Below are 19764 nucleotides of genomic sequence, written 5' to 3'. Positions count from 1 at the left end.
AGCAAGGCTTCTGATGCTGACCAGAACAGGAAGCTACAAAACGGAGTAGGTCTCTTTCCCTTCTGCCTACTAGGCTTCCTCTAATGCTCTTTGTGGGTCCCCCAAGTGGGAGCCAGCTGGTACAGGAAAATTATGGGGAGAGTCCTAGCCCTACCATTATGAAGCAGAGCACAGAAGGGAAATCAGAACTTGAGAGACAATAGTTCTACAAGTGGCACATGACTCAACATGATGAAAAGCAAAAAGCATAAATGCACCAATTATTTTGATGACGTATCCTTGAGACAAGACTTTTTCTATCAGTTCATTGTTTTATTTTGTTATATCTTATAGCTTCAGGTCGCTTTAAGCTTTGGATAAACTCCATGGCTGCACCCTAGGACTAAGTGTGAACTCTAAATAATCTAATCTCAACAAGTGAACTCTAAATAATCTAATCTCAAAGGGACTAAAGTAGCTTCAAATAATCCCAATCCTTGGTTAGACTCAGGTTATTTGGGATGGCCAGAACCCTTAGCTGTTACCTAGAAGAAAAAACATAAATCCTCTCTACTGAAAGAGACTATCACCTTAAACTTCAGTGTTTCTCTACAATTTTTCATGTATTATACCTAATATTCATTTTTAAATAATCAAGATTATGAAGATACAAGTTAATGAGATAGATAATTAAGGGGGGAAACACACACAAAAAAATGACTCTATGGGTGTCTGGATAATCAGACACAGACCTTAATATAACTGTACCTAGTATATTTATGGAAACAAAAATAAAAAACAAAAACAAAAATAAGACATAATTGAGAATTTTTGCAGAAAACTGGAAGTTTTATTTAAAATGAAACTACAGAAAAAAATTGGTAATGGGTTTATTTATTTTTATTTTTATTTTTTAATGTTTTACTTATTTCTGAGAGAGAGAGACAGCGTGAGCAGGGCAGGGTCAGAAAGAGAGGGAGACACAGAATCTGAAACAGGCTCCAGGCTCTGAGCTGTCAGCACAGAGCCCGATGTGGGGCTCGAACCCACAAACCATGAGATCATGACCTGAGCTGAAGTCAGACGCTTAACCGACTGAGCCACCCAGGTGCCCCTGGTAATGGGTTTAATAGCTAGAGAATTAGGGAATTGAAAGATCAGTAATAAAAATATCAAAATAAAAGCACAGGGAGACAAAAGGACAATAAATGCAGAAAAGGGACTAAGAAACATAAAAGATTTAGTGAAAAGTTTTATGATATACATAATTGGTGTCCAGAAAGAGAAGAAAGAAAAGAATTGGACACTGTTGTTATTTGCCAAGATAACAATTGAGAATTTTCCAAAATGGATGGATGATATCAAACTACAGATACAAGAAGCATTATAAAACCAAGAGAATAACTATAAAAACACACCTAAGCACACTATGGTAAAACTGCTAGAAATGAAGGATTAAAAAAAGGTCTTAAATGTAGCTAATAAACGAAGAAACATTACCTTGAAAGTAGTAACAATAAGACTGAAATTTACTTTCCAATAGGAACCATCAAAGCCAGGAAACAGTGGAATGGTGTCTTCAAAATACTGAAAGAAAACAATCACAATCTATATTTCAATACCATCCAAAATATCCTTCAAATGTGTAAGTGAAATAAATACATTTTTGGACAGACAAAAATAGAATTCATCAGCAGCAGACCTACACTAATGAAAATAAAATGATTCTAGATAGCAGCTCAGAGATGGAAAAAGAGTGAAATGAAATAATGAAGAGAAAAATACCAGATAACACAAAAAGGGAAATATAAATAAAGATTGATGACTGAGATTATAGTAATAAAATTTTATGGGGTTTAAATACATAAAAATTGAAACACATGGCAAAACCACTTTGAAAACAATTTGATAGTTTCTTAAAAAAAATTAAGCATACACTTTTATGTGACCTAGCAATTCCAATATCCATCAAATGGTGAATGTATACATAAATTGTGGACTGTTAAACCCAATAGAACATCGTTCAGCTATACATAGTAGTGAACTAGTGAAATCTGTGAGAACATGAATGAATCTCAAAACATGAGATGGTCCTAAGGATCATGATGATCTTAAAGAAATCAATCACAATCAGTCCATCTTAAAGAGATCAATAGTTGCCTAAGCATGAGATGACTTCTCAGGGTGAAGTAAATGTTCTATATCATGATGATCACAAAGGTGTATACATTTGTTAGAACTCATCAAATTGTACACTTAAAACAGGAATCTTTTATGCAATGCTAACTCCCTATTAATACAGTTAATTAAATTTATAAACATATGGAAAAATAGCATCTAAGTTAGATAAAAAAGGTAAATATAGTTAAAGGGCTATAAAGTTCTAGTATTGCCCAGGAAGAGATAAAACTATTTCTATTTGATGTTGATTTGTTCTTAAAGGATGTGTGTAATAATATCTAGGGTCACTGCTAAAAGAAGAGTAAAATAATCTATAAATACTAAAATAAGTGGGAAAATGGAATAACAGAAACAATCAACTTGAAAGTAAGAAAAGAGGGGCGCCTGGGTGGCTTAGTCGGTAAGCGTCTGACTTTCGCTTAGGTCATGATCTCGCGGTTCGTGGGTTCGAGCCCCGCGTCGGGCACTGTGCTGACTGCCAGCTCAGAGCCTGGAGCCTGTTTCAGTCTGTGACTCCCTCTCTCTCTGACCCTCCCCTGCTCACGCTGTCTCTCTCTCTCTCCTAGAAATAAATAAAAAAATATTAAAAAAAAAAAAAAAGAAAGTAAGAAAAGAAACATCGAATATGTAGGAGAACTAGAAAGCAAATGGTAAGATGGTAGATCTGGGAGTAGGAAAACAACTATATGCTGCTTATAAGAAACGCATCACAAAGATGAGGACACAGAAATATTGAAAGTAAGGGAATACAAAAAAGGCGTATCTTGCAAATACTAACCAGCAAAGGCCAGGGTCATTATATTAATATCAGACAAAGTGGACTTTAAGGAAGGAATCATTGGTACAGAGAGACTATTTTATAAAAAAAAAAATAGTTTAACTTACCAGAAATTTATAATGATTCTAAAACTGTATACTCTTAATAAAATAGCTTCAAAGTGTGTAAGGCAAAAATCAACATAACTACAGGAAGAAATAGATAAATCTCCAAGCGTAGTGTGCCATTTGCACGTGCCTTTCTCATTAAGGAGACAAAAAATATAGATTTGAACTTTATAATGAACAAATATGGCCTAATTGATATATAAATAATATTTCACCTAACACTGTAGATTTCATTTTTAAAATTACGCTTGGAATATTTATAAAAATTACCACATGCTAGGTTTAAATCAAATCTTAACAAATACCAAAGGACTGAGATCATATAGTTTATTGTCTGGCAGAAATGGAATTACATTAGAAATAGAAAAAGGTCATTTGAAGATCCCTCTAGGTATGGAAATTAAGAATTACCCTTTAAATGATCCTTAAGTGAATGAAGAAATAACAATGGAGGGGCGCCTGGGTGGCTCAGTCAGTTAAGCATCCGACCTTGGCTCAGCTCATTATCTCCCAGTTTGTGAGGTCAAGCCCCATGTAGGGCTCTGTGCTGATAGCTCAGAGCCTGAGCCTGCTTTGGAGTCTGTGTCTCCCTTTCTCTCTGACCCTTCCCCACGCGTGCTCTGTCTCTCTCTCTCCTCAAAAATAAATAAACATTAAAAAGAAAAAAGAACAATGGAAATTAGAAAATATTTTTACTGGAATGATACTGAAAATACTGCAAAGCATGTTGGTTGCAGCTAACGCCATACTTAGAGGAAAATTTACACTCTTACAACATACATAATAGAAAAGAAGAAAAGCTGAAAAATCAGTGATCTAAGTATCTATCTCAAAAAGTTGGAAAGATATCTAACCCAAAGTGGAAGAGAGGAAAACATAGTAAGAGGAGAACTAAATGGAACATAAAATAAATACAAAATAGAGAGGCTCAAAACAAGAAGTTGGCTTTTTGAAAAGACTAATAAAGTCCTAATTCCCTGGTGACATCAAAGAAAAAACAAGTAAAAATACGTCAAAAGTGAAAGAGGGGACACTTATAAATCATACAAATATTTAAAATATTATAAGCGGATATTATAACAATGTTATGTGAATAACTAAATTTTTTTTTTAGCAATGAACAATTTTCTAGAAAGGCACGGTTTACCTAAACTGACACAAGAAAATCTCTATATAGTCCTATAACAATAAAAGAAATTAAATGCATAATTTTAAATTTTCCATAAAAAAACAAACAAACAAATCCAGATTACTGCACTGGTGAATTTTATCAAATATTTGAGAAAAAAATAATGCCAATTGTACGTGAACTTTTCCAGAGAATAGAAAAAATGAGACACTTTCCATTTTGTCTTCTGAGGCCAATGTTACTTCAATACCAGACCCTGACAAGAACATTATAAAAAAGGAGAATTACAGGCTAATACAACATGATGTTTTACATAAATGTAAAAAATAAATCAACTATTAGCAAAACAAATCCAGCAATGGCTGGTGAATACACTGTGACCGAACTGGGCTATTTGGAGAATGTGAAAACGGTTTACCATTCCGTTGCCCTGGCAGAATGGGACAGGCCCCCTGGCTGGAGAGACGTGTAACACGCTGACGAACCGTGGCCTGGGAATGGCTGCCAAGGCTATCTTCGACAGAGGATTTGGGTTTGGGATAGTCAGTAGATTTGAGAACCAAATCTTGTAGCGGAGTGGGATTTTCTACTACTTCCGGTCGTGCTTACACCAATACAGGGAAAGCTACAGAGACCAAGTAGAGGATCTGTAAGTGGGGACTTACTTTCATCCCAAGATGGAACATAGCCGGTACTCTTGGGACAGAAACGTCTTTGTAGAATAAGTTGGCTGAAGCGTTGAAACTGATTCTCGATGCCATATTTATACTTAACTCAGGAAAGAAGAGCAGGAAATTGAAGTGCTCTATTAATAAGATTGTTTCCGTCTTGACAGTGATGTCGATATAGATTTTTCTGGACCAACCGTCTACGACTGGGCTGTGTTAGCCTTTGAAGCTTGGCCTGCTGGCTCTCAGATGAGTTTTGACACAGCCAAATCCAAACTGGGCTACAGGGCTGCACACCTCCTGCTGCACTCTATGTAACCGATGGTACTGAATTTGGAGGTTCTGCCTACCGGGGGTTTAAAACGAGAAGATTGAAATGCCAATGAACCTGGCATGCATAGCTGTCACCAGCGCCTGTTTTGATGTGCTGCTAAACACACACTGGCTTATAGAACCCCTCTATCTGCCAGAGTGAGTAATCCCAGTCTGATTGGACTGGGTTATACGCAAACCCTTCAACCAGCAGTCACATTGACCCTATCAGCTTTAATTGATGGAAAGAACATCGGTGCGGGAGGTCACAAGTTTGGGGTGGAGTATGAACCATGAAGCTTCACGTGGTTTCGAGTAAAGCATCTGTTTTGTCCCTGGACGTGAAGAGAAATGGACACACTGTGTTTGGGCCTTAAAATTCTTCTGTGAAATTTCAGAAGTGTGAACTTTGTATTCTTCCTAAGAATGGTAACCTTCCCAACACTGAAGTCTGGAGACCACAAGTCGCTCCTAAGGTTGGTGCTTGAAGGCATGCCTGGAATCGTCATGTCTGTGCTACATTTCAGTTCAGTGCCCCCGTGTTATTCTCACATGCGTGCCTCCGTGACAATGTAGTGTTGGGTTATAAAGGAAATGACCCAATCTTCCAGTTTATACATCATGTCTTGCATGTCCCACATGTTTCAAGACTTTTTAAAATATAATGGTCTTGGGGCGCCTGGGTGACTTAGTCGGTTAAGCGTCCGACTTTCGCTTAGGTCATGATCTCGCGGCTCGTGGGTTCGAGCCCCGCATCGGGCTCTGTGCTGACTGCCGGCTCAGAGCCTGGAGCCTGTTTCAGTCTGTGACTCCCTCTCTCTCTGACCCTCCCCTGCTCATGCTGTCTCTCTCTCTCTCTATCCTAGAAATAAATAAAAAAATATTTTAAAAAAAAAGTTTAAAATATAATGGTCTCTGTGCTGTAAGGAAACTTTGGTTTTGCAGCAGAGTAAAATAAAATAAATCCGTCACATTTGCAACAACAACAAAAAAGACAATGGTTTAACATTTGGGAAAAATGAAATTTATCACATTAACAATAAAAGGGAAAACATCATGGTGCCTTCCAGGTGAATGCTGAAAAAGAACTTGCCAAAATCCAATATATATTCATGAACAGAACTTTTAGCAAATATAAATAAAATTGCCTGAATCTAATAAAATGCACCTATAAATAATCTTACACAGCATGATTGAATGATAAAAGCTTTACCTCTGGATTTGAGAATGAGACAAGAATGTCCTACCAATTTGATAAGCAAGATAAAAAAAAAAAAAGCAAGTATAAGAATACGAACCCAAGAATAAAAACTGCTCCTGCTCACAATTTGGTGATGTACATGGACTATCCAAAAGAATCTACCAATAAATTATCTAAATTTAATTAGTGATTTAGTTAGCAAGGTCATTGGATACTAATAGGCAAAAATCAAATCTATCCTCCTATCCCAGCAACAAGCAAAGAAATAAAATTTCTAATTTTTTATTTTTTATTGGTTTATTATTGAGGTATAATTAACATGTTAGTTTCAAGTGTACAACATAATGATTTGAAAGAGCTTAATGCCTATGTTTTCTTTAAGGTGTATCATGGTTTCAGGTCTTACTTTCAAGACTTTAATCCATTTTGGATTTATTTTTGAAGATAGTGTAAGATAGGGGTCCAATTTCATTCTTTTGCATATAGCTGTCCAGTTTTCCCAACACCTTTTATTGAAGAGACCCTTGTTCCTATTATATATTCTTTTCTTCTTTATCAGAAGTTAATGGAAAGAAGTCTTAAGACACAAAATATTGTTATAAGGGAAAAGATAGACAAATATGGCTACATTAAGAATTTATTACTCAAAAGACTCAACTTTATGTAAATGATATTCGTCCCTGAGTGGCTTTTTTTTTTCCCCACTGCAAATTATGCTTGTGAGAGTCATCTGTGTCTTTTTAGATGTGTTATGTTTTGTACATGGTATAAGCTAGGGGCCAAGTTTCATTTCTATAAAATGGGCAAACCCTGTCCATTGGTTTAAACATCAAACACATGGTTACGATTGGGGAGAACGGAGGGAAAACTGATCAGGAGAGGAAACCAAGAGGGCTCTGTGTTACTGATGTTCCATTTCTTGTCCTGGGAGGTGGTTTCATGAGTGTGATTACTTGGGGTGATTCATTGGGCTTTACGACAACTTGCTCACTTTTCTGTATTTGTGTTATACTTCAATAAAAAGTTAAAAATGTATCTTCCTTTCCCTTTACAGATATAGACTAGCAATGAATGCATCAGTTCCTTTTCTCCCGAACTGTCCCCAGTTTGTTTCTTTTTGCCAATTGCCATCTCACCATAACCTTTAAAATTTTTTATTGGCCACCTAACGCAGGCCATATACACTGCTAGATTCAGTTACATATATTGTCACATTTAATATTCCCAACGACTCTGTGAATTGGATGTCATTATAGGTGAGGCTTAGAGAGATCAAGTGGTCTGTCAAGGTCAAACACCTAGCAAACAGTGAACAGCAGAGCCAGGATTTGATTCTGGTGTGTTTGCTGCATTTCTCTGGGCTTTTGAAATCAAAAAATTAAACATAGAAAATTCTAACACCAATTCACTTGGGAACATCATCGATCTATATAAAATTGCTATTAAGAAGGTAACATCTAAGTAAAATGAAAGGAATAAATATTCTTTTCAATGTACCTCGTATAAATCAACAGCACTTTTCAAGTTTGTGAGGCTTTTTAAACATGGATGTAGTGGAAAAAAGCATAGGTTTCTAGTCAGGTAACTCAAATCCCAGATTGGCTACTTATCACTTGTGTTTCCTTGAAAAGTTCCGTAAGCTATTTGAGGCTTGGTTTTCTCATCTGCAAAAGGCCAATAGTAGCACCTATCGGTGGACAGCGAAAGGAATTGCCTAGGCATTATTTGGGTACACAGATGATGAACGGCAGCCGTATATGCAAGCCTGGGAAACTTAGAGAACTCAGGTCAAATGACAGAAATTGTGGCAGAGGGCTGAGCTTCATTAAGTAGTCAGTACATTATAAATGCAGGTAGAGGCTAACTTGTCAGAGCCCCACACAATCATACATGCAGCCAACAGGTCCCCACCCCCCTGTTCCCTCACCTTTCACCCTCCCTGCCCCCACCCCCACTGCTACAGACTCCTCCACTGTTGGTGCATTGAGAGCTGCTGGGAAGGACATGGGCATACTAGAGACTGTCCGAGGGAGGTCAGATAACCCATCAAAAGGGTGCCTGTGTGGCTCAGTTGGTTAAGAGTATGGCTTCAGCTCAGGTCATGATCTCATGGTTTATGAGTTCAAGCCCCACGTCGGGCTCTGTGCTGACAGCTTGGAGCCTGGAGCCTGCTTCAGATTCTGTGTCTCCCTCTCTCTCTCTCTGCTCCTCCCCTGCTTGTGCTTTGTCTCTGTCTTTCTCTCTAAATAAATAAACATTAAAAATTTTTTAAAAATTACTCATCAAATGCAACTCCAGTCAACAAGATACCATCTTCTCAGTCAAATTAGCAAAGACATTTCGTATGATAACACTCAGTGTTGAAAGGGTACAGTAGACTTTCTCATGCACCACTGGAAAAGGCATGAACCTTTCTGGAAAACCATTTGACGAGCAAATTGGGAAGAAGCCCTCAAGAGAAGTTTTGGTAACATAACTGTCACAGTAATTCACCTTCCATGAACCTATTACAGGGAAACAGTGATATCAGTCACACACCTGCACAGAGATTTATGTCCAAGGGAGTTCCAGACTCAGTTACCATGGTTTAAGTCTGAGATAACCTGCCGCCTTCTGTAACCACGCCCAGGAGAAAAATGAGGCACAAACAAGTCGCCTGTAAGAGTAAGGAAGCTCAGGTCGTGATCTCACGGCTCATGGGTTCAAGTCCCACGTCAGGCTCTGTGCTGACACCTTGGAGTCTGGAGCCTGCTTCAGATTCTGTGTCTCCCTATCTCTCTCTGCCCCTCCCCTCTCGCATTCTGTGTGTTTCTCTCAAAAATAAACATTAAATAAATAAATAAACATTAAAAAAAGAAAAAGATATTAAGCTATATATTTATATATATGTAAGTAAACCAAATGCAAAAGGACAAATACTATATGATTCCATTTATATGAGGTACTTAGAGGGGCGACTGGGTGACTTAGTCGGTTAGGCGTCAGACTTTCGCTTAGGTCACGATCTCACGGTTCGTGGGTTCAAGCCCCGCATCAGGCTCTGTGCTGACTGCCAGCTCAGAGCCTGGAGCCTGTTTCAGAGTCTGTGACTCCCTCTCTCTCTGACCCTCCCCTGCTCACGCTGTCTCTCTCTCTCTCTCCTAGAAATAAATAAAACATTAAAAAAAATTATATGAGGTACTTAGAATGTGTAAATGCAGAGAGATAGAAAGCAGAAAGAAATTATCAGGGACTGTGGAGAGGAATCAAAGGGGAGTTAGTATTTAAGGGGATAGAGTTTCAGTTTGGGATAACAAAAAAGTTCTGGAAATGGATAGAGGTGATGATTGTACAAATTGTTAAAATACTGAATGCCACTGAATTGTGTACTTAAAAATGGTTAAAATGATAAATTTTATGTTATGTGTATTTTGCCACAATAAAAACACACAGAAAAAAATTATATGCCCAAGTTTATTCAAAAATGTGTACTTTGAAATATTGGATAATGTTTAATTAGCTATAAAGATGTAATCTCTGTATACTTATTGATTCATTTGAAAAATATGGGTTGATTCCTACTGAAAATGTGTGGTATTGAACACCTCCTATGTTCCACTGACTCCTCCAGGGTGTAGGGGATAGAGCCTGGTAAACCAGACCAATTGACCCCTTACTCTTAGTGCAAAGGATACCAGATACTGAGATTATAAGAAATGTTCTTTTTTGACCCTTTCTGTATGTTCTGAACCCTTGTCAATGAGTGTGCGATTTTTATACTTGGAGGAAAAGCATAAGTGGAAGAAGGGAAGCGATTCTGAAAAGCGCTACTGGCTTGAGATGGGCTTGGCTTTCTCCCTTGGTGTAAACTCATTTGCTCTCATCATAGAGAGGAAAGGTCTGGTGATGATCGGAGGGGGGGCAGGGTGGGGGTAGGGGGTACAAAATTTAAGGAATGAGACCTGTAGTTCCTGCTCACTCACCCATCCTGCTCTTCTCCTTGTTATGTGTCGGGCTTCCAGGCTTCTAGAAGCACCTGGAATGCACTTTCTCTGTTAATCCTGCTCACTCTGTCCCATCACAAAAATAGTTTATGTCAATTTTCAAAAGATTAAGAGCTCTTTCCTGGTATCAGGATTTTCTTCCCTTAGAAACAGTCCTGGAGCACTGGGGTGGCCCAATTGGTTAAATGTCTGACTCTTGATTGTAGCTCAGGTCATGATCTCATGGTTCATGGGTCTGTGCCCCATGAGGGGTTCTGTGCCAACAACATGGAGCCTGCTTGGGGTTCTCTCTCTGCCTCTCTCTCTCTGTCTCTCTCTCAAAAATAAATAATTTAAAAACTGCAATAACTTAAATAATTATTGTCACCTTCTGTCTACTTCTGATAGACCATCATACATCTAGTAGAGACTCACAAAGCTGATCTGAAAATATCGGGCAGAGGTTAGTAGATTTACTGGCTCCTCACCTCTCTACCAAGAAATGGTTGCTAATATTTGGCTTGTCTTACAACAGAGCAAAACCAAGAATAATTTCAGGGCTTTGCAATGTAGAAAGTCCCCAGTGGCCTCATTTCCACATGCCCTCTCCACCCTCAAATAACTGACCCTAAGTTTTTGTTCATCCTTGTCTGATCTTGGCCGGAATTAGGGAAGGGAGCCTGACCTGGATGAGTGGATTCTGAATATCCTGATAATGATGCAGAGACACCCCCCACCTCTGCTCTGAGGAGACACAGGAAAATCCTGTGCTTCCCTCTGTGAGAGATGGGAGACCCTCTGAGGCGACCCCCCACCCCACATCTTTGCTGAAGTCCTGTAATTCTTCTGTGGTCTTTGGCCTAAGGATCTATTTTAGGCAGTGATTTCCACACTCTGTTAGAACCTATATTGTCATCAAACTACACTTTAGAGGTGTGCGAACGTCTGGTTTTAGACTGAGAGTCCCCTGAAGGCTGATACCATGTTTAATTCCAGCTATTCAGTGAAGGTTCAATTTTTTTAGTATATGACACATGAATATAACCAGCTTCGATGGCTTCATTTTGATCCTATTCCCAAGAAAAATTTTACACTCTCTATTTCCCCCATAAAAACTTTACATTTACTTCTCCATTCAATTCTTTTCATCTCTCTCTTCCCCCAAATCTCCAGCTATCAGTTGCTCCCATGTAAAATTCCTTCTTTACTCTTTATTGCCACCTCTCTGTGATCTAGTAGCTTAATCTAGGAAAGAAAGACCATGTGTGTGTTTGGGTGGTTAAAAAGCCTAGGCTGCCTGAGTTCAGATTCTGATTCCACCACTTTTGGGAGCCTCTGTGTGCATCTCAGGGACTTCATCTGTGAACAGGGGCTAATAATGGAAACTACGTGACAGGGTTGTTAGGGGTGGTAATAAATGTAAAGTATCTCACACGGAACCTGGCAATTGAAGGATTTGATACAAGCCCATTGTTAGTGAAGTTACCCCAGTGGGTCTAGGCTGTAACATTATTTAGGTAGGCAGTTCTTTCTTCATGGCATTTGTCCAACTCTAGACGTGGCCACATGAGGAGAAAATGGATAATTGACCTGTGAGGTGATCTTTCGGAGAATGGTGAGATAGCATGAGTGGGGGAGGGGTAGAGAGAGAAGGAGACAGAGAATCCCAAGCAGGCTCTGCACTGCCAGCACAGAGCCCGACATGGATCCCACAAACCATGAGATCAACCTGAGTTGAAACCAAGAGTTGAATACTTAACTGACCGAGCCACCCAGGCACTCCCTCGAAAAGCTGGGGTTTTTTTATTTTATTTTAATGTTTATTTATTTTTGAGAGAGAGAGGCAGAGCATGAGCGGAGGAGCATGAGTGGAGGAGGGACAGAAAGAGAGGGAGACAGAATCCAAGGCAGGCTCCAGGCTCTGAGCTGTCAGCACAGAGCCTGACACAGAGCTCAAACTCACTAAACCATGAGATCATGACCTGAGCCGAAACCAGAGTTGGACACTTAATGGACTGAGTCACCCAGGCACCCCAATGGATTTTTGCCCCAGAGAAAAGGTGACTGGGAAGGGTAGCAGCTGTATCCATGCAGCACCTGCCAGCTCAGAGAGAACTTCCCCGTGCATCAGCCCCTTTGCACTCCAGCAACCCACCACCTGCACAGAACTGTGGCCAATCACCAACTCACTGAGACTAAGTGTCTCTACTTTTCAGTGATATTACTTTGACCTTTGAAAAGAAGAAGTTGCAACCTAGAGGGTACAAAACATTTGCTCAGGGTCAGGCAACCAATAAGTGACAATGCTGAGTTGCGATTCTGGGTCTTTAGAAGACCTATCTTGGACCTTGGGTGGACCTAGAGGTGCTGAGTCTATTCTTCATTTCTACCTAATCTACCTGCTTCTGGGGCCCTGCTTCCCAGTCCACTCCCAGCTTCTTCATCTCATAGGCCCAGCTCCAGAGCCAGTCCTGAATGCCACAGTGTAGAACATGAGGGGTTCCACCTTCCTCACGTGCCTAGTGAGGCTTAAGAATAAGCCAATGGCCCAGCCCCCGTTCTATGGTGTGGTCACAGTATCTGGGCTCACGTGACTCCTGAGGGACCTTGCTGTGCATCAGACCTGGCAACTTCCAGAAGTGCTTCCAATAGTCCCCAGCGCTCTCTCTCTAGCTGGGCACTTCAGCTGGTCTGTTTCCCCATCTAGTCTCTAGCTCATGGGGAGGCCAGCTTTATTCTGAATTCCAGTTCAGTTTTTGATGGCCTTGGCACCCAGCCTGATCTCGTCTCTGGGGCTTGAACTGACCCATGTTGTCATTTCCTGCCATAAACAGACAGATTACAGGGAGCAGTGCTTAGTCCTCTTGGCTCTTGAGCGCTTGAAGGCTGTTTGCACCCCCACCTCCAGGCCTTGCACACCTGGTTGTGGACTCTTCCTTCACCCACTGCTTCAGAAACTAGGGCCCTCGTCCTTTCTTACTCCCCACCACCCATTTTTTCAAAGGACCTGTGATATTCTGCATCCAAGTAGCCTCAATTTCAACACAACCATGGGATTGTTACTGTCTTTATGGAGTAGAATTAGATGGTCCACTCCATCTGTGACATTGGGCAAATTGTTTTCCTGCTGAGACTTTATTTCCTTCTAGTTAGTGTGGGCATTAAATTAGATGACATCTTCCTGCTAGAAAACTCTGAATTCATAGCTGAGACATTTTTTTCTGTTATCTGAGGACTCTGAGGAAGAAAGCATTGTTCTTGGACTGTTTAAGTAGATCTATCTGTCTTCCAGGAGGAGAGCCTGAAATTTTTCTCCATCATAGATAAAGAGCTCTAGTCTATTTCTGACTCTTATCCCTCCTGCTTTTGCTTCAGAATGACCTTTTCTATCTACATCAGCTATATCGTACTGGTCAGGTGTTTTTACCTTGAAATCTACCCTTGACACTTTCGTAAAATACCCTCAGCTTTGTACATTGAGTCACTTGCGTGAAAACCGTAACAACTTCCTTCAACCTCAAAGTGTTTTGGAGACCTAAAAAAGAAGTTAACCTTTGAAATAAAATGTCACCCTATAATATTATGGAACATTAAAGTCACTGAATTTCAGGGCCCCTAGGTGGCTGAGTTGGTTAAGGGTCTGACTTCAGTTCAGGTCATGATCTCACAGTTCGTGAGTTCGAGCCCCACATCAGAGTCACTGCTGTCAACACAGAGCCCACTTTAGATCCTCTGTCCCCTTTGCTCTCTGCCCCTCCCCCACTCATTCTCTCTCTCTCCCTCTCTCTCTCAAAACAATAAACATTAAAAAATAGTCACTGGATTTCAACTATTTCAATGCTCTATACTTTTTATCTCTTGATAGATGCTCTAATTGTTGGCTGACTGATTAATTTTTCATAGTTCCTTTACCATTTCTGCTTCTTAGAGTTTTAAAATTTCCTTGATTCTTGGTGGGGTAAAGTTAGCTTTCACCTTATCACTCTCAATGATTCATTGATGTAATAACACATTCATTCAACAAGCTCTTGCAATAATTATTTACACAAATGTTTTTACCAAAAAGCACTTAAGACCCATATACTTTTTGGGTTTTCACAACCCAAAGCATCTGTTTGAAATGGAAAGTTAAATCATTCCATGTTTATAGGTATGTTGATGGGTAGAAAAATATGAATCATTACCTGGATTTTTTTTTTTTTACCCAGCACAATATTGTATTTTTCTCTAAAGACATTGACTCACCAAGCCAATCTCATCCTCTTAGTAACATAGTGAAATTAATTTCCCAATCATCACTGCATGTGCTTGAGGTCCTACAGCCAGTGCTCATCAATGGAATGTAGTGAAAGTGATACTGGCCCCGAGGGACTAAGGAAGTTTTATCCCTTTTCCCCCATCTTCTGACTGGATGACACCAGGATGATCTTGAAATCCTGTGTTGAAGGCAGTGAAACTACATGAAAGAAGCCATGTCCCTGAATTATTATGGGTAAGGCCCACATGCTTATAACTCTGACTGGATGTGAGGCGAATCACAGGACTTCTAGAACTATTTGATACAGACGTGGCTGACACATTCCTCTTCTCCTTTACGTTGAAGAACTTAGACTGTGGGGTCTTTGGAGTTGTTTACTCCTTGCTACATGGCACAAAGATGGCGTGTCACAAGTGACTTATGACACTCCTCCTACTTACTCTGCCTCCACTGTAAGTAATGTAAGTTACATCTTCTCAGCAGAACTAGAAGGGGGTTCAAAGTATGAACACATCCTCTCCTTTCAACTTGTCTTTGCTTCTCGTCCATGGTGGCCAGCTTCACATGTCAAGCTTCATGAGCTTGTCAAGCTCTCTCCCTATTTTGGCAATTGAGTGAATACAGTAAAATGGCTCTGGTGTGACTCAGTCTCAGAAGCCAACACAAAACATTCATATCTAGCCCCTTCACTTCTTTCAGATCACTCAATAAATGTGATCTGTTTTCTTTCAAAATAATAAGGTTATCTAATTTCCTTTGTTAGTAGCTAGTTAAACAAGGCTTCCAGCTTCCCAAAACCCAATTTAATGGCTCCCTGAGTTCGTTTAAGGCTTTTCCCCTTACTTTTGAGGTCAGTCACAACCTTACTTCTTTAATGTAACTTCTGGGTTTTCTGTTGAAATATACTTTCTGGTTTTTTCTGTTATTTAAAAAAAAATGAATGTCTTGGATTAGCCCCTTCACTATATTCAGCCCACTGAATCTTCACACTTATCTGTGTCTGTTGCACTACTGTTCCCCAAAAATGTATCTCAAATCATTTCTTCAAAGTAAGCCCTAAGATAATATCAAGGTTTACTGCTTCTCTTTCCCTGGAATACAGTTATCAACTGTTTTTCTGAATCTCTTCCCCTAGTCCAGGCCTCTTAGAGGGTAATCTAAACACAAACCATTGATTGCTAAACCAAATCAAACAAGATAATACCCAATTTGCTCTTTTTTCTCTCACACCTCTTCTATATCAAGCAATTAATAAATCATTCTGGTACCCTTTGCCAGGAATTTTTAGATGAGAACAGAAAGATAAGAACAGTGCGCCTGAGTGGCTCAGTGGGTTAAGTGTCTGACTTGGGCTCAGGTCATGGTCTCACGGTTCATGGGTTCAAGCTCCGCGTTGGGCTCTGTGCTGACAGCTCAGAGCCTGGAGGCTGCTTCAACCCTGTGTCTCCCTCTCTCTCTGCCCCTTCCCCACCTGTGCTCTGTGTCTCTCTCTCTCTCAAAAATAAACATTAAAAAAAAGAAGATGAGAATAGAAGAAATACAAGCAAGTTCACAAGTAATGTGTGAGACTCATTTACATGAAACCATTGGAGAATAAGACAGTATATAACACTAGTCATCTCATGTATATAAAAAAGCATATCTACATTTGCAGAGGGGAGAGATCAGTGTTTGCTAGAGTAAAGGGGAGTTTAATAAAGGTGGAATTTGGCCTGTAAGGACTGTTAGGCTGGAGTCTTTTGGGTTTTCCACATAGAGTATCCTGTTGCCTATGAAGAGTGAAAGCTTGACTTCTTCCTTGCCGATTTGTATGCCTTTATTTCTTTTTGTTGTCTTATTGCTCCACCAAAAAAACAGCTAGGACTGATACATGAATTCAGCAAAATCACAGGATATAAAATCAGTGAACAGAAATTGGTCGCATTTCTATACACCCATAATGAAGCAGCAGAAAGAGAAATCAAGAATCAAGGAATCGATCCCACTTACAACTGCACCAAAACCCATAAGATACCTAGAAATAAACCTAACCAAAGAAGTATGCTGAAAACTACAGAAAATACACCTATGAAAGAAATTGGAGAAGGCACAAAGAAATGGAAAAGCATTCCATGTTCATGGATTGGAAGACCAAATATTGTTAAAATGTCGATATTACCCAAAGCAATCTACACATTCAGTGCAATCCCTATCAAAATAATATCAGCATTCTTCACAGAGCTAGAAAAAAAAATGATTCTCAAATTTGTATGGAACCAGAAAAGACTCCAAATAGACAAAAGTGATGTTGAAAAAGAAAACCAAAGCTGGAGGCATCACAATTCCAGTCTTCAAACTAGATTACAAAGGTGTAATCATCAAGACAGTATGTTACTGGCACAAAAGCAGACACATAGATCAATGGAATGGACTAGAGAACCCAGAAATGGACCCACAAATGTATGGCCAATTAATCATTAACAAAGCAGGAAATGTCCAATGGAAAGAAGACAGTCCCTCCAGCAAATGATGTTGGGAAAACTGGATAGCAGCATGCAGAAGAATGAAACTGGACCACTTTCTTACACCTTACACAAAAATAAATTCAAAGTGGATGAGAGACCTAAATGTAAGACAGAAAATGATCAAAATCCTAGAAGAGAAAACAGGCAGCAACCTCTTTGACCTCAGCCCAGCAACTTCTTACTAAACCTNAAGACCAAATATTGTTAAAATGTCGATATTACCCAAAGCAATCTACACATTCAGTGCAATCCCTATCAAAATAATATCAGCATTCTTCACAGAGCTAGAAAAAAAAATGATTCTCAAATTTGTATGGAACCAGAAAAGACTCCAAATAGACAAAAGTGATGTTGAAAAAGAAAACCAAAGCTGGAGGCATCACAATTCCAGTCTTCAAACTAGATTACAAAGGTGTAATCATCAAGACAGTATGTTACTGGCACAAAAGCAGACACATAGATCAATGGAATGGACTAGAGAACCCAGAAATGGACCCACAAATGTATGGCCAATTAATCATTAACAAAGCAGGAAATGTCCAATGGAAAGAAGACAGTCCCTCCAGCAAATGATGTTGGGAAAACTGGATAGCAGCATGCAGAAGAATGAAACTGGACCACTTTCTTACACCTTACACAAAAATAAATTCAAAGTGGATGAGAGACCTAAATGTAAGACAGAAAATGATCAAAATCCTAGAAGAGAAAACAGGCAGCAACCTCTTTGACCTCAGCCCAGCAACTTCTTACTAAACCTATCTCCAGAGGCAAGGGAAACAAAAGCAAAAATGAACTGTTGGGACCTCAGCAAGATAAAAATCCTCTGCACTGCAAAGGAAACAATCAACAAAACTAAATGGCAACCAACAAAATGAGAGAAGATATTTGCAAATGAAATATTGGATAATGGGCGAGTATGCAAAATCTATAAAGAACTTATGAGACTCCACACCAAAAAAATAAATAAATAATCCAGTGAAAAAATGGGCAAAAGACATGAATAGATACATTTCCAAAGAAGACATCCAGGTAGCTAACAGACACATGAAAAGTTGCTCAATATCACTCATTATCAGGGAAATACAAATGAAAACCACAATGAGATACCACCTCACTCCTGTCAAAATGGCTAAAATGAACAACTCAGCAAACAACAGATGTTGGTGAGGATGCAGAAAAAGGGGAACCCTTTTGCAGTGTTGGTGGAAATGCAAACTGGTGCAGCCACTCTGGAAAAAAGTATGGAGGTTCCTCAAAAAATTAAAACTAGAACTACCCTCCGACCCAGCAATTGTACTACTAGGTATTTATCCAAAGGATACANTATATATATATATATATATATATATATATATATATGATGGAATACAACTCAGTGATCAACAAGAATGAAATTGTGCCATTTGGAACAATGTGGATGGAACTGGAATGTATTATGCTAAGCAAAATAAGTCAGTCAGAGAAGACAAATATGATATGATTTCACTCACATGTGGAATTTAAGAAACAAAACACATGAAGATAGGGGAAGGGAAGGAAAAATAAGATAAAAACAGGGAGGGAGGCAAATCTCTTAAATACAGATTATAGACTGAGGTTGCTGGAGTGGAGCTTGGTGGGGGGTTGGGCTAAATGGGTGATGGGCATCAAGGAGGGCACTTGTCAGGATGAGCACTGGGTGTTATATGTAAGTGATGAAACACTGGATTCTACTCTTGAAATCAATAATACACTATATGTTAACTAACTAGACTTTAAACCAACAAACAAAACAAGAACTGTTAGGCAAGACTAATAGGAGAGACAAGCATTTCGTATGTGGGGGATGTCATGAACAAAGGCACCGAGACAGAAATAATAGTAACTGTCACAGTGGGTCCAATTTATTATGCACCTAGTACGTGCCTTGCACCTTGCCAGGCCCTGTACATTCATTATATCTAATCCTCACCACAATCTAGGATTCGGGGTTGGGTATTTTACAAATGAGAGAACTCAAATTTAGAGAAGTATCATATGTCAGAGTCATGATTCAATGTCTGTGCTCCACCCACCACACAGGAAGGTGGGGGCAGTTAGGAAGCAGGGTCCCCTCTGGAGAGCAGAAAGCCGTTAAACTAGACAGGTTGGTCCAGCTCGATTCTGGAGACACTGGATGTTGAACGAGGGTGTTGGGCTTGACCTCGTAAGTAACAGCAGACTACTGTAGATATCTTAGCACATATGTAGCATGGCAAACTTTGGAATTATACAAGATATGAGTTCAAGGCCACACTCCATGTCAGCTCAATGACTCTGGGAAACAGCTGACCTTACCCAGGTTGTCTTTTCATTTGTAAACTGTGTTTGACGGTACCACCCATTCACAGGGGCAAAAGGCTTAAGTGAGGTAATGCATTTAAAGCTTCTGCTAAAGTACCTCACGTACAGTAAGCGGTTAACACATGATATTCTTGCTACTACCCCGGCTGCCAAAGCAGCATTTCCAGATGATAGTTTAGAGAAATACAACTAAGAGACTATACCCTGGAGACAAGAGATGGGGGGCCTGGAGTTCTTGGGATAAGGAGAGACAGGTGGGAATGAATTTATAAAAATGGCAAAGATGAGTCCATTAGACTTTGGTGAATGATTTGGGGGACAAAGGAAAAGATAGGCCCCAAGACTCAAATTTAGGAGAATCGG

General features: G+C 39.6%; 1 pseudogene; it reads left to right on the top strand.

Moving 5' to 3' along the window:
* The first annotated feature begins 2815 nt into the window (after positions 1-2815).
* On the top strand, positions 2816-5451 carry LOC144230416 (non-selective voltage-gated ion channel VDAC3 pseudogene; annotated as a pseudogene).
* Positions 5452-19764: the final 14313 nt, after the last annotated feature.

The sequence above is a fragment of the Crocuta crocuta genome, unplaced genomic scaffold (genome assembly GCF_008692635.1).
Source record: "Crocuta crocuta isolate KB4526 unplaced genomic scaffold, BGI_CrCroc_1.0 scaffold90, whole genome shotgun sequence".
Classification (NCBI taxonomy): Eukaryota; Metazoa; Chordata; class Mammalia; order Carnivora; family Hyaenidae; genus Crocuta; species Crocuta crocuta.
This window is presented reverse-complemented; position numbering and strand designations above follow the sequence as displayed.